The 15,458-nt window shown below is 42.5% G+C and overlaps 1 long non-coding RNA gene across 2 annotated transcripts; it reads right to left on the bottom strand.

Moving 5' to 3' along the window:
* Positions 1–3,262: 3,262 nt before the first annotated feature.
* On the bottom strand, positions 3,263–15,045 carry LOC115535681 (uncharacterized). 2 transcript variants are annotated; one of them, XR_003974539.1, is made up of 5 exons: positions 15,010–15,045; positions 10,475–10,655; positions 10,046–10,196; positions 9,475–9,534; positions 3,263–3,906 (listed from the first exon to the last, which is right to left on the bottom strand). It is a non-coding gene; the product is annotated as an uncharacterized LOC115535681 (long non-coding RNA). The 2 variants fall into 2 exon arrangements; XR_003974538.1 differs by lacking the exon at positions 15,010–15,045 and adding an exon at positions 12,178–13,774.
* Positions 15,046–15,458: the final 413 nt, after the last annotated feature.

Genomic DNA, 15,458 nt, shown 5'->3' with positions numbered 1-15,458 from the left:
CAGATTTCCTAGATTCAGGGCATTGATTCAACCTTCAACTTCAGCAGTAGAGCGGAGCATTTCAGCGTCAGCAGACTTTAGCAGTATTACTTCAGAACCCTTCAACTCATTCATAATTCATTCTACAGACTTCAATCTACATTCAAAAGATTCAGCAGATTTCCTGGATTCAGTGTATTGATTCAACATTCAGCTTCAGATTTGTTAATTCAATTTAGCTTCAGTTCTTCTAAATTCAGAATCATTCAATTGTTCAGTCCCATTCATTCATAATTATTATATTTCCTAGATTCAGTGTCTTCATTCTACAGACTTCATTCTACCTTCAAAATGTTCATCAGATGTCCTAGATTCAGTGTCTTCATTCTACAGACTTCATTCTACCTTCACAATGTTCATCAGATTTCCTAGATTCAGCGTCTTCATTCTACAGGCTTCATTCTACCTTCAAAATGTTCAGCAGATTTCCTAGATTCAGGGTATTGATTCAACATGCAGCTTCAGCAGTAGAGCGGAGCATTTCAGCGTCAGCAGACTTTAGCATTCAACTCATTCATAGTTCATTCTACAGACTTCATTCTACATTCAAAATGTTCAGCAGATGTCCTAGATTCATTGCAACGATTCTTCAACGTGCAGCTTCAGCAGTAGAGCGGAGCATTTCAGCGTTAGCATTCACACCGCAATACCTTCAGGGATTGCAATTCTAGTTATAATTATTCCGCCACTTTTTCTGCGAGCAACTCCTTCAACAGACTTCAACGTAGAAACATCATTCAAACATTAAAACGTTCAGCTCCATTAGTAGTATTATGCTATTATTTTTCTCATTGATATTATTCATAATTCCCGAGATATTCAACTTTATTCACCGAAAATTGCCCCATTCACTCCCATTCAAAATTCAAAAAACGCTGATTCACCCTTCATCCGATTCAACACTTCCAACATTCAAACCTTCATAACTTGGTCAAATTTCAACCGTTTACCATCATTCAAATAATTAAACAGATCTACACATTTGTATCTTCAATAATCTTCAAACAGAATTTCGATATCATTTATAGTTTTTTCAGATTCACAGTTTTAGTTTTAATTCCGGATTCGTTTTCAGTTGCTCTCACTCTAACCGTTTGCCATGGCAACAGCTCGTTGACCAATCAGTGGTCTCCAACAGTCGATATTCAAATGAGGCAGATTCATCCTTGACTCGATTCAACCCTTCCAACATTCAAACCTTCATAACTTCGTCAAATTTCAACCGTTTACCATCATTCAAAGAATTAAACGGATCTACACATTCGGATCTTCAATAATATTCAAACATAATTTCGATATCATTTATAGTTTTTTCAGATTCACAGTTTTAGTTTTATTTTTATTATAAATATTCCGGCACTTTTTCGCAACGTGACTCCTTCAACATACTTCAACGTACAAACATCATTCAAACATTAAAACGTTCAGCTCCATTAGGAATAGTGTGCTATTATTTTTCTTATTGATATTGTACGTAATTCCCGAGATATTCAACGTTATTCACCGAAAATTCCCCCATTCATTCCTATTGGAAAATTAAAAAAACGCTGATTCATCCTTCATCCTATTCCAACACTTCCAACATTCAAACCTTCACAACTTGGTCAAATTTCAACCGTTTACCATCATTCAAAGAATTAAACAGATCTACACATTTGTATCTTCAATAATATTGAAACAGAATTTTGATATCATTTATAGTTTTTTCAGATTCACAGTTTTAGTGTCAAACCGTCATATTCTACAGTTTGTCCCATTGAGGCAGTCTGCCCATTCTGGCACTTCAATTACTAAAGACATTGTAACTAAATCATTTTTCAGCCGTTTACCATCGCTGAAACAATTAAACAAATGTAGACATTTGTATCTTCAATAATATCTAAACGAAATTTCGATAGCATTTAAACTTTCTCCAGAATCACAGTTCTGGTTTGACACCGGATTAGTTTTCAGTTGGTTTCATTTATTTCCGTTGACATTCAGGCAGTCTCCCTTAACCACACACACACACACACACACACACACACACACACACACACACACACACACACACACACACACACACACACACACACACACACACACACACACACACACACACACACACCGGCTGTATGTGTCTCACCGGCTTGGTGAGACACATACACACACTCACACACAGATAACATCGGCCGGGTGAAACACACGCACACACACACACACACACACACACACACACACACACACACACACACACGCGCAAACACACACACGCACACGCAATCCGATTTTAACATTTGGAACTCTGTTCAAATCCCTCACTTGAATAAAGCTATTCAACATTTATACTGCTCCTCCTACCACTACTACCATTAGCCGGCAGACTAAATGAAGAATGCGTTATGTAAAATTGAGGACAGTGTTAACTCTCACTGTTTCTCAAACACGCACGGGAAGGCACATTTTATTTGTTTGGCTGAATCCGAATACTCATACTTGACTGCTATATAGTATGCATTTTGTAGTACGCCACAAATATAGTGCGTCCAAATGCTCCGTACGCATTGTGTAGTACGGAAAACGTTTCCGAATGCGTACTACCGCCACAGTAAACAATGGAGTTCACAACGCTATCCCACAATGCAACCGGAGTGTGGTAACGAACGAAGAGATCCGACACCACCATCTGAGGGGATATACGTCATCTCCAAAACATCCGGTGGAGTTTCGGCGATGTTCGGAAGCGTTCCAACTTCCAAGCATAGCTGTAGACCGTACTACACTGTTAAGTGTACCGTCAAGTAGTAGACACTGAAGGGCTTTCTTACCTTTTCATAAGATAACTTTTGCTCCACATGGGACATTGTAGAGAGCGGATCCTTGGTTTGATCACTTGTATGAAAGTATAATATACTGTACATTGTACGCTGTTTTGTGTAGTTATACTGTATATAGTATGGGTAGATTTGTACTTTGAGTTTATGCCAAAAAGCACCAACTTTGTTTTGGTAACAATATATAATTGTGAGATTCAATTTCCGTTTGACTTTGTTGTCCCATCATAAGTTTTTACTTTCAAACGATATCACCGCAGCACAAATACTCATGACAGCCCAGGTTTTCCTGAAAGCATGTTTGAAGCCTGTCTTTGCATTACAGGGTTGATATTATAGCCACAAACATGCAATGAATCCAGAGGATATACCATTTACGATTCATATCAACACATCAATAAACACTTCAGTTTAGTCAGAAAACTGGATTTATTAAAACCAACAAAACATGAAACAACATGCAACAGAAACATGCATCACTGACCCTGTACAAGTCCCCGCCCCCACCTGGAGGCAGAGACCCGGGCCTTGGTATCTCCCGGGAGGCCAACCTCACAGCTAGAGGTTGGCCTCCCTATAAGCGCCATGCATATGCGGGCCAAAGTAGCAGCTATGGACTCTCCTCCAGTCAACAAGACACGCTTGTTTGTGTACGCCCTGGAGGCAGAGACCCGGGCCTTGGTATCTCCCGGGAGGCCAACCTCACAGCTAGAGGTTGGCCTCCCTATAAGCGCCATGCATATGCGGGCCAGAAGGAGCAGCTAAGGTCTCTCCTCCAGTTATTAAATGACCCCAAAGGAGGCATTAGCCTTTGGAGAGATTGTCCAAGCCATGCCTTTCCATTTATTATTTCAATTTGAAAAGGCCAAATTAATTCCCCCCTCCCCCAAGGGGGTCCAGGCCGTGGGGTTCAGGACCCTCCCAGACGGGGACAAGGAGGTCCTGGACCCCTGTGCTAAAGAGCACGTAGTTCCACCGGCCATGTGGGATGCAGCCTTTGGACAGACCGTCTGGAAGTGTAGTGCTGAGGCAGCAGCAGCAGCAGCAGCATCTTCTGTATAAAAGAAAGATATTGGGAGTATTAAAAGACACGAAGCAGTTACCAACACACAAAGCACAGTTACCAACACACTGAACCACGCACAGTCACAATGGTCACTCATAGCAAGAGCTTAAAATTAACACCTGCCAACCCACCAGATGCAGGTAGAAAATAACTTTTGCGTGTAAGATTGTAAAGTCGCCAGCCAATTTGGCTGGTGATGAACGAAGCAAATATCATAGCGTGTTTGACTCAGCCGGCTACAGAGATGATGACAAGGTCTGTGTTGCCAGATCGGGCTGTTCTCCGCATAGGAATGTGGGCGGTTTTGTGTGTGGTTTGCTTGTCAACATAGCTATGAACGCTACGTAGTGACGCGTTATACAACCATTGGCTAAGTGTGGTGTGCTGAAACAGAACAGATGAACAGTCCTTGTGGCCCGCATATGCATAGCGCTTATAGGGAGGCCAACTGTGTGAGGTTGGCCTCCCGGGAGATACCAAGCTACGACAGACTGATTAGCATTGACCCGGGACATACCAAGTCCCGGGTCTCTGCCTCCAGGTGGGCGGGGACTTGTACAGGGGCAGTGATGTAGGCGACTCTGTCTGATGTCTTGTGAGCATCACTCTGATGTCCCCGTCATTGCTCCACCTTCTCTATCCCCTTTGCCAATTCTCCAAACACAATGAATTGAGTTGCCCTTTTCCCATCCGACACCCCAGCGACGACGTTAGTATTTGTGGTGCCAGCCAATGCATCCTTTGCTGTCATTTGCCTCTCCTGGACCCTCTTTTGCTCTATTAAAGTCACAATCTTAACAGGGACAGTGATGTATGCGACTGTTAGAGGTCTCGTTAACATTGTTTTAACGTATCAATATCAAAAGGGGTCAATAATAATAATGTAAATAATGATTTAATGTCAGTAAAACAACAAAACTCGAAAAGGGGGGCGATGACTACTCCTCTCTTAAATTAATTTGGAGTAATTTTGCCCTTTCAAATGTAAATAATAAATGGAAAGGTATGGCTGGGACGGTCTTGCCAATGACTGCATCCCACATGGCCTGTGGAATGACGTGTTCATTGTCACTGGGGTCCAGGAACTCCTTCTCCCCGTCTAGGAGGGTCCTGTACCCCATGACCTGGACCCCCTTGTCTCCATTGATAACCTATAGGAAATTAATATACAAGTTTTTGCTTGGACGCGCCTGTTGGATGCAGAGTAAAAAAAGAATGTGAACCACCCCACCCACCTCACCTGCTGCTGGTGTACATTTTAAGTGATCTGGCTATGAGTGACTATTGTGAAAAACATCTCACCAAATCATTGAATGGAAGGATAATGAAATTCATTGCCAACACCATTTAAAAATTGATTTGATGTTGAAGCCCTTATGTAAAGTATACTTATATATACATATACACACACACATATACATGTACATATACATATATATATATATATATATATCTCGTTAACATGTTTGGTAACTGCTTGATGTTAACCTTTTTGTGCATGGTTCAGTGCTTCATGCCTTTTAATAATCCCAATATCTTTCTTTAATACATAAAATAGACCTCTTTCTCCCCGTCTGGGAGGGTCCTGAACGCTACGACCTGGACAAACAAGTGTGTCTTGTTGACTGGAGGAGAGACCCTAGCTGCATATGTGTAACTCTTATAGGGAGGCCAACCTCTAACTGTTTGAGGTTGGCCTCCCGGGAGATACCAAGTCCCGGGTCTATATATGGCGTGCTCAATGCCTCCTCATCCGAGATTTGCCACTCCTTCATGCTCCTTCACCACGTGTCTTGTTGACTGGAGGAGAGACCCTAGCTGCTCCTTCTGGGCTGCATATGTGTAACTCTTATTGGGAGGCCAACCTCTAATGGTTTGAAGTTGCCTCCCCGGGAGATACCAAGCTACCGATTAGCATTGACCCGGGACATACCAAGCCCAGGGTCAATGCTCTGCCTCCAGGTGGGCGGGGACTTGTACAGGGGCAGTGATGTAGGCGACTGTCTGATGTCTTGTGAGCATCACTCTGATGTCCCCGTCATTGCTCCACCTTCTCTATCCCCTTTGCCAATTCTTCAAACACAATGAATTTAGTTGCCCTTTTCCCATCCGACACCCCAGCGACGACGTTAGTATTTGTGGTGCCGGCCAATGCGTCCTTTGCTGTCATTTAATAACTGGAGGAGAGACCCTAGCTGCTCCTTCTGGCCCGCATATGCATAGCGCTTATAGGGATGCCAACTGCTAGCTGTGTGAGGTTGGCCTCCCGGGAGATAACAAGTCCCGGGTCCATATATGGCGTGCTCAATGCCTCCTCATCTGAGATTTGCCACTCCTTCACCTTCTTCTGCTCTCTCAATATAACTACTTTGACGGTGATCGAGTGTAGCCTCTCATTGGTCCTCTTGTTGAAAGACATTTTCTGAAAATACAACCATTGGTCAAGTGTGGTGTGCTAAAACAGAACAGATGAACAGCGTGAAACAAACCTGAAAGTAGCCCAAGACACAAGTTATTTAGAGAAAAAAAAGACTATGGAGATATTTGTTGGATTTTTAAAAAGACAACTCCAGTTGTGCAGGATGTTGGGAGGTGGGAGTAGGACACCCTGCTTTGCTGAATCAATCGTTATTACTGAGCGTAATAAATATTCAAATTCTCCAAAGTAACAATACCAATCAATACCTTCAGGAATTGCATTTCTAGGAGCATGCATCAGCCCATCAGTGAGACGGTGTGGCGTCTAAAGTGGCGCCCCACCCCACCCACCTCACCTGCTGCTGGTGTACATTTTAAGTGCTCTGGCTATGAGTGACCATTCTGAAAAACATCTCACCAAATCATTTAATGGATGGATAATGAAATTCATTGCCAACACCAATTTAATAATTGATTTGATGTTGAAGCCCTGACGTAAAGTATATATAGTTAATACGTTTGGTAACTGCTTGACTTTAACCTTTTTGTGCGTGGTTCAGTGCTTCATGCCTTTTAATAATCCCAATATCTTTCTTTAATAGACCTCCTTCTCCCCGTCTGGGAGGGTCCTGAACGCTACGACCTGGACAAACAAGCGTGTCTCGTTGACTGGAGGAGAGACCCTAGCTGCTCCTTCTGGCCCGCATATGCATCGCGCTTATAGGGAGGCCAACCTCTAACTGTGCGAGGGTGGCCTCCCTCCAGAGTACCACTTCCACCTCTGTCTCCCCCTACAACAATAAAAGAGGCTACGTAGAAAGGGCTTATTTAATAGACAGTGATTTTAATTTTTACTTCACCTACTGAAAAGATATGCAATTTGCTATGGATAAAAGGAGCCATCAAAATGAGTAATTTAACAAAGTCACTACTTCCACCACGGTCCTCTGAGGCACTGACGTATTGACTGAAGCATAGATTTTTCTTTATTCCAATATAGTTCACCTTTATCCAATACCATTGTAAGATGTGCAATGACTGATTTCAATGTAAGCTATAGAAAATAATGTCACAGAGAAAGTGGTTTTAGTATTTTGTGTTTGTGTTTTTATAGAATTGCTGCAACCATTATAAGAGAGGGTTTCTGCAAACTGTCAGTCATGGAGTTAAATTCGAATTAAATTATAACTTACTTCTTTGACCCAGCCCTGAACAGTCACCAGTGTAATGTCCTTGACCTCTACCATCTCTCGCAGAGGGACGAGCATTGACTCGCGACATATTAAGTCCCGAGCCTCTGCCTCCAGGTGGGCGGGGACTTCGACCGCGCCAGCGATATAGGCCACGGTCTGATGCCTTGTGAGCATCACTCTGATGTCCCCGTAGTTGCTCCACCCAAAATGTTTTATTCTGTATGAATTCCCCTCCTCTATTCCCTTTGCCAATTCCTCAAATAGTATGATTTCGTTGCCCTTTTCCCATCCGACACCCCAGCGACATGGTTTGTTAAGGTGGATGTCTTGTTAACATCGTTTTAACGTATCAATATCAAAAAGGGGTCCAGGACCTCCTAGTCCCCCGTCTGGGAGGGTCCTGAACCAACTGAAAACGAATCCGGTACGAAACTAAAACTGTGAATCGGAAAAAAGTATAAATGATATCGAATTCTGTTTAGATATTATTGAAGCCGTCTGGTCAACCTTTGACACAGGCGGAGGCAGCTCCTTTACAACGCTGGGAGAGAAGACAAGACAGACCTAGGCAAAATGTCCCCTTTTGCAAGATTTGCTATTGGACATTCTTTAACATCCTCTTTTTTCTTTTCAGTTCATGAAATGCCCGTCATTTTGTAATAATTTAGCCTTAGTAAATCGTTCCAGTAACTCCTCAGAAGGAGCTTCAAAAAACATTTATATGCAAGCCATGACTCAGCCTGAACAGCTTAATGAACCAGTGCATAATGTATATGGGCACAAGAGCGCAGACCAAGTGACACCTCCGCTGGGCACTAGAGGTACATGACCACCTCGCAGACGGTGCGTTCCCTCTAGCTGACTACCTATACCAAAATCTATCTTACTAAGCTCAACCCTAGTCTTCATGTGGCTACTGGCAGCGGGTATTTATGCACTGAAGCCCATGGGGTGGAAAAGAAGACCAGCACGCTGGCGCCTCCCCCCCAAGCCCATGGATGTGCCCCCGAGACAACTGCTGCTAACCGCGGTCACCACAACACTACTGGCAGCGCTCAGCAACACCCAAAGGGATGAAGCCGTAAACCTACAGGGAAGCCCCGCAATTTTGAGTGCACAACGGTGAGTCCAAGTGCTGCGTCTTGCCCCAAGCTACATAAAAAGCACAAATTAACACTATGTGAAGGCTGTGCAAAACAAAAAAAAAATGCTCCCCTCTCTCGTCCAGACACCAAACAGAACAAAATATACCAAGTTTAACAATTATATTTAAACTTAACAAGTGTCTCCACGAACGCCAATCAAGGGTTTAACACCACGCACATTGGTGCACGCTACTAGTCTGTTAGCCATCAGAATTCCTGAGAGGAGAGAAAGACGGGGCGGAGCAGAGATGCCCCAAGTTACACAAAGACAGTCAGAGGGCCGTCACACATCTGACACCCCATCAATTATATTGGTATCCATATATGGCGTGCTCATTATCAAAAGGGGTCCAATATCTAAACAAAATTTCGTTTAGATATTAGTGAAGATACAAATGTGTCGATATTTTTAATGGTTTGAACGATGGAGAACGGTTGAATTTTTTTAAATTATGTTATTAAAAGATATCAAGATGTGCAGTAAGCATAAGAAAATTAGTAAACCTCGTGTTATTTCAGTATATTGATTGACATTGGCATTGTCCTGACAAGATATTTGGTAGACGTGTAGTGCATATACCCCTCTGTGATCATCCGAAACGTGATAGATTACATTTTTAGATCCTCACTTTACTAATATAAAAAATATCAAATATCTAAATACCTATTCTATGACTTCTAAACTGAAACGGAAGTGAGACAGCAGATGACCCAACATAGGTTTCAAGAGTCAGAAAGTGGTGTTTTCTCCAAAAGGCTAAGATAGGTAATTAGTGAGCTAGCTAGGGCTGGTTATTTACCTCTTGCTGGTGAAAGTGGGAGAGGAGAGCTCCATCCTGGGGTCCCAGCCTTTCAGCTTGCTGTGACACACACACACACACACACACACACACACACACACACACACACACACACACACACACACACACACACACACACACACACACACACACACACACACACACACACACACACACACACACACACACTTTAGTTAATATGCTTATCATCCGACTCCTGTAGTTTGACTGAATTGAGGCCTTGATGGCCCTTTCTGGGCCTCCCTCTCCAGCGACATTGGTGGTTGATTCCAATACTTTTTCAGCTGGGAGACAAACACCCCAACAACTATATTGATAGATACATAAATACATATGTACTTCATTCATCACCGAGGGGAAACGGCATTATAGCAGCTCAAATAATTTTTTTTTATAAAGTATTGTTTTTTATAATAAAATCTATAAGTGCAAAATGTACTTCTGAATTCATGTTATCTGACTTTAGACTACCCTGCCCCACTTCTAAAAGTGAGTGAAACCGGTGGCGTGTGTGTGTGTGTGTGTGTGTGTGTGTGTGTGGGGGGGTTACCTGAGTAGAGCAGCTGGGTGTCCTAGAAGGAGATGACTGTGATCCAGGCCTCAGAGCCTTCCACTGGGCCGTGGTCTCTAGCCCCGGCGCCGTCAGCGAGAGAACACTGACACAACCGTTGGAGTCTCTACACACCACACGCATGTCACTGCTGTGGAGTCGGGGTGGGGACAGACCAGTCAGAACATCATCCATCACACACATGAACACAGAAACTGATGAACACAATCCTCTTTCACCCCCACCCACACTATGAAGAGCTGTTGTGGTAACAATCAATTATTACTGACAGAAATAGATACTCAAATTCTAGGTACAAGTCGAGAGATATGTCAGAAATTCTTAGTGTGTGACTGCTCACACTATTTAGAAAACGCACGAAAAAAGATTTGCTGATGTATTGGTGGTTTGTAATCATTCATTCTGTACCTGATACAGCCATGAGTCTGAATGGTGTTCAATTCAGTGGATGGTGGGACAACGGTGTAAAGTTCAGCTGAAGAATGTGCATCAGCTCCTGTGGTGAGTGGTCCGGTGGCCTCCTGGATGCAACAGGAAGCATCCGTGTTGAGTGACCCTCAAAGCAGCATTTGATGCAAGCAAGATCTGTCTGTGATAAGTGTAAAATACGAATACAATTAAACAGTCCATCACTAACAGGACAACTAACTCATACATTCAAGAAAGCTACACTGCTCAGTTATTGTCGTTTTAAAAAGGGGACTGACGGATTGTGTCAGACATACAACCAAGCTACCTGTTCAGAACGACTATACGTTATTATCATGTCAGCATTGATCTGAATGAGCACGCGATACAGCGGCTCGTGCCGTGACAGCCTTTAAATACCAGCCCAGACGTCATGAGCATCATTCCACAGAAGAAAAGACAGATAGAAGACGACAGATAAAGTAAGTGACATATATTAACCTGTCTTTATACAGTTTATTTCGATAATCTACTTTAAAAACACTCGAAAGTATAATCATTTATATAATAAAACCAAACGAAAAGTAAATGTTGTGAACGGCGGCGGAACATTCGAACATAAAATCAGTAGGCCAAAGTTTGCGGAGTCACGACGTCAGATTAGTTTACCCGTAAAAGGAAAAAAACAAGAGCAATGTCTGAGAAGAAAAAAAGTACAACCTAAAGTTCAAGCCGTCAGTGGTCAAGTTTGCTGAACAAAGTGTTAAACTTCAATAATTGTTCGTAGTCAATTTATAAAGTCCATTTATTTAAGCTCTCAACAGCATAACCATATCACATCGGCGGGAAAACACGGCACGCGCAAAGCCTATCCACGGAAACACCATCCTCTTTCACCCCCAACCACACTATGAAGAATCGTTGCGGTAACAACCAATTATTACTGAGAGAAATAGATATTCAAATTCTAGGTACAAGTCGAGAGATATGTCAAAGGTTCTTAGTTTGTGTTCACTGCTCAATTTATAAGGTCCATTTATTTAAGCTCTCAACAGCATAACCATACCACATCGGCGGGAAAACACGGCACGCGCAAAGCCTATCCATGGAAACACCATCCTCTTTCACACCCAACCACACTATGAAGAGTCGTTGCGGTAACAACCAATTGTTACTGAGAGAAATAGATATTCAAATTCTAGGTACAAGTCGAGAGACATGTCAGAAGTTCTTAGTTTGTGCTCACTGCTCAATTTATAAAGTCAATTTATTTAAGCTCTCAACAGCATAACCATACCACATCGGTGGGAAAACACGGCACGCGCAAAGTCCATCCATGGCATCTGCAGACCACAGCCAGTCTGCTGTCGTCATAGCGGTTACGTCTTTGTGACCAAACGCAGTTATAGGCCTACCACTCGGCCACCGGACAGTTTGCGCGTATTCTTTGAATAATGCGCGGGTTATTGGTTAATGTTAATACATGTACGGTCATATTCATACTGGTTCAAATAATAAATGTGATGGTATTCCCTATCTTTGCTGAGCAAGAATTTTCAGCGATTGAAACAAATAAAGTAACCCTGGCTATTAATTTAAGTTTGACGGTAATGGTCATAAATGAACACCTTAAATGGAGTAGAAAAAACATTTGTGTATTTAAAAATAATAATAATAAATTAATTAAAATATATATATCTTACCTTAGTTATCTTTGCGGAATGCGCCACATGCTATGCTCCGTTAGCGTCTGCCTCGTGGACGGGGGAGGTCTAACTGGCCTACTTCAACGGAGCTAGTCTTATCTATGCTAATGTTAACAGTAGCCTTTACCAACCGTTGTTTGGAATTGTAAGCACAGAGCAAATAAACTAACTTCAGGAGTCACTTAAAATACTGAACACAGCTGCTTGCGATGGACGTTAAAAGGGCCGTTGGATAAGACCGTCGTGCTCCCATGCAGCATGCACGCACTGTCTGCAGCAGTAACTCCGGAACTTCTGTAACAGCATCATTTCACCTCTTAAATAGACGCGAAAAGAGGGGGGCGCCCTCTGTTGGCAGGAGGGGACAACAACGTGATATCTTTATTATCTGGGTCGTTCTTTAACTTTATATGCTACTAGGGTGTGCTTTTACTTATTTAATCTTAGCTTGAATATTAAACTTGCCTCTAAAAACTGTTTTTTTTCTCTTGTATGTATTTTCAGAAAATGGCTTTCAACAAAAGAACAGAGAAGCTGTACACCGACACCTTCAAAGTGGTGATTCTGCGAGAGACGATAAAGGTGAAGGAGTGGAACATCTCAGAGGAGGAGGCATTGGCCGTCACCACACTGACCAACTATGCCGCTGGGGTGTCTGATGGGAAGAGGGCAACTAAATTTATAATGTTTGAGGAATTGGCTAAGGGGATAGAGGAGGGGAAGTCTTACAGGATAAAAAATTTTGGGTGGAGCAGTTACGGGGATATTAGAAGTAGAACAATGCTGACAAGGCATCAGACCGTGGCCTACATTGCTGCCCCGGTCCAAGTCCCCGCCCACCTGGAGGCAGAGGCTCGGGGCTTAATATGTCCCGAGTCAATGCTCGTCCCTCTGCGGGAGATGGCAGAGGTCGAGGAGACGACGCTGCTGACTGTTCAGGGCTTGGTCAAAGAAGTAAGTTATAATTTAATTTGAATTAAATTATAATTAAAAATGTTGAATTATAATTCAAATTTAACCCCTTGACTGGCACAGTTTGCAGAAACCCTCTCTTATAATGGTTGCAGCAATTCTATAAAAACACAAACACAAAATACTAAAACCTCTTTCTCTGTGACATTATTTTCTATAGCTTACATTGGAATCAGTCATTAAACATCTTACAATGGTATTGGATAAAGGTGACCTATATTGGAATAAAGTTTAGAAAAGAAAAATCTATACTTAAAAATCATACCGCTTATCATGCATGAAACTTTGTTTTACTGTCATCGCTCAGATAGAAAGCTATCCGAGTTGTGTGGTAGTAATGCCATTTTCCCATTTCTCATTTAGCTAGGTGCGTTCCACCCGCAAACAGCGGCCGGTGGCCCGCCAGTGCCTCGAAGGGCCGTGGTGCTGAAAGATGTAAGGAATTGATCATACAGTGTGCTCAGTAGTCACTTTGTTAAATTACTCATTTTGATAGCTCCTTTTATACAATTGCATATCTTTTCAGCAGGTGAAGTAAAAGTTCAAATCAGTGTCGGCCTTAAATAAGCACTGCTTACGTAGCCTGTTTTATTGTGGTAGGGGGATACAGAGGTGGAATTGCTACTCTGGAGGGAGGCCAACCTCACACCGTTAGAGGTTGGCCTCCTTATAAGAGTGACCCATCTGCGGGCGAAAAGGAGCAACTGGGGACTGAGCCTCCACTCGTCAGGGCACACTTCAGTGGAAGTGAGTAAATGACAATAGGCTATATATTGTATTGATTGTAAAGCATTTAGGTGTAACTTTTTTACTCTGCATCCAACAGGCGCGTCCAAGCAAAAACTAATATATTAATTTCCTGTAGGTTATCAATGGAGACAAGGAGGTCCAGGTCATGGGGTACAGGACCCTCCCAGACGGTGACATGGAGGTCCTGGACCCCATGGACAACGAACATGTCGTTCCACAGGCCATGTGGGATGCAGTGATTGGAGAGACCGTCCCAGCCATACCTTTCAATTTATTATTTACTTTTGAAAGGGCAAAATTACTCCTAATTAATTTAAGAGAGGAGTAGTCATCGCCCCCCCCCCCCCCCCCCCCCGTTCGAGTGTTGTTATTGGTTAAGGACATTAAATCATTATTTCAGTTTGTCGTTGTTGTCCCATCATCATTTTTACTTTCAAATGACGTCACCGCAGCACGAATACTCATGACAGCCCAGGTTTTCCAGATTATTATTGTTTCGAAGCCTGTCTTTGTATTACAGGGTTGATGTTACGATATGATATCACAGACATTACGTAGTAATACATCCAGGATAACCAAAAAGATAAAATATATAAATAAATAACTTAGGCCGCAGACATTTAATGCAAGCTACCAGCTTCATCATACATATGGCTCTTCATACTTCCCAAAGAATTTCATTGAAAGCTCAAACGGTTTCAAATCTCCTTCAACATCCATTGTACCATTTACGAATCAAATCAACACATCGATAAACAGTTGCGTTTAGTCAGAAAACAATGAAATAATCTGCGACAGAGATCATGGATTTATTATTTATTAAGCAGGACAGTGATTTTCAACCAGTGTGCCGTGCCGCGAGAGATCGTCAGGTGTGCCGTGGGGAATTTTCTAATATCACCTAATTAACCATTGTCGGGTGTCTGTGCTGTAATAAAGTATCGCAGATAATGTTCCCTAATTTTCGGACTGTAAACCGCGCCTTTTTTTTTCCCATTTTTCGATTCTGCGGCTTATATAACGGTGCAGCTGATCAATGGATTCTTACAGCTAACTCTTTATAAATCACAAAAACAACTCATATGAATTGATCCTCTTCAGTCTTACTTTGTACTTGAGGCCTTTTTCGGGAATCTGTTGGAGAGCGGGAGCACTCGAAGGTCTCTTAAAAAATCGCCTGACATCCATGGCTAATTAATGACAGGTAGGCAGGCATGATAATCCACAACGCGTAGGGCCATGTGTTTACATACTTCCTGTTTACATATTTTCCTGGATCCGGATTGGTGTTGCCGCCGCAGCCGCAAGGCACTGATTGGAGGGTCACAGACCATAATAGCATAGGCCTGTAAAAGCGCAGATGAAAATGATTCAGATTACAGCGTTCATTTGTTCAACCATATGCAACTTTGTTTTAGGTGTTTTAAAATGATACCAAATTTATTTCCGATTATTCCAACTGCAGAATACAAGGCACAGGGAACTTTGAGGTTCGTAAACGCTATTTAGAGGTGCGTAAACGCTATTTCCTTAATTCCAGAGGTGCGTAAACGGTG

This window comes from Gadus morhua, chromosome 22 (genome assembly GCF_902167405.1).
Source record: "Gadus morhua chromosome 22, gadMor3.0, whole genome shotgun sequence".
NCBI lineage: Eukaryota > Metazoa > Chordata > Actinopteri > Gadiformes > Gadidae > Gadus > Gadus morhua.
The sequence above is the reverse complement of the archived record's forward strand: the minus strand, read 5'-3'. Positions and strand labels throughout refer to the sequence as shown.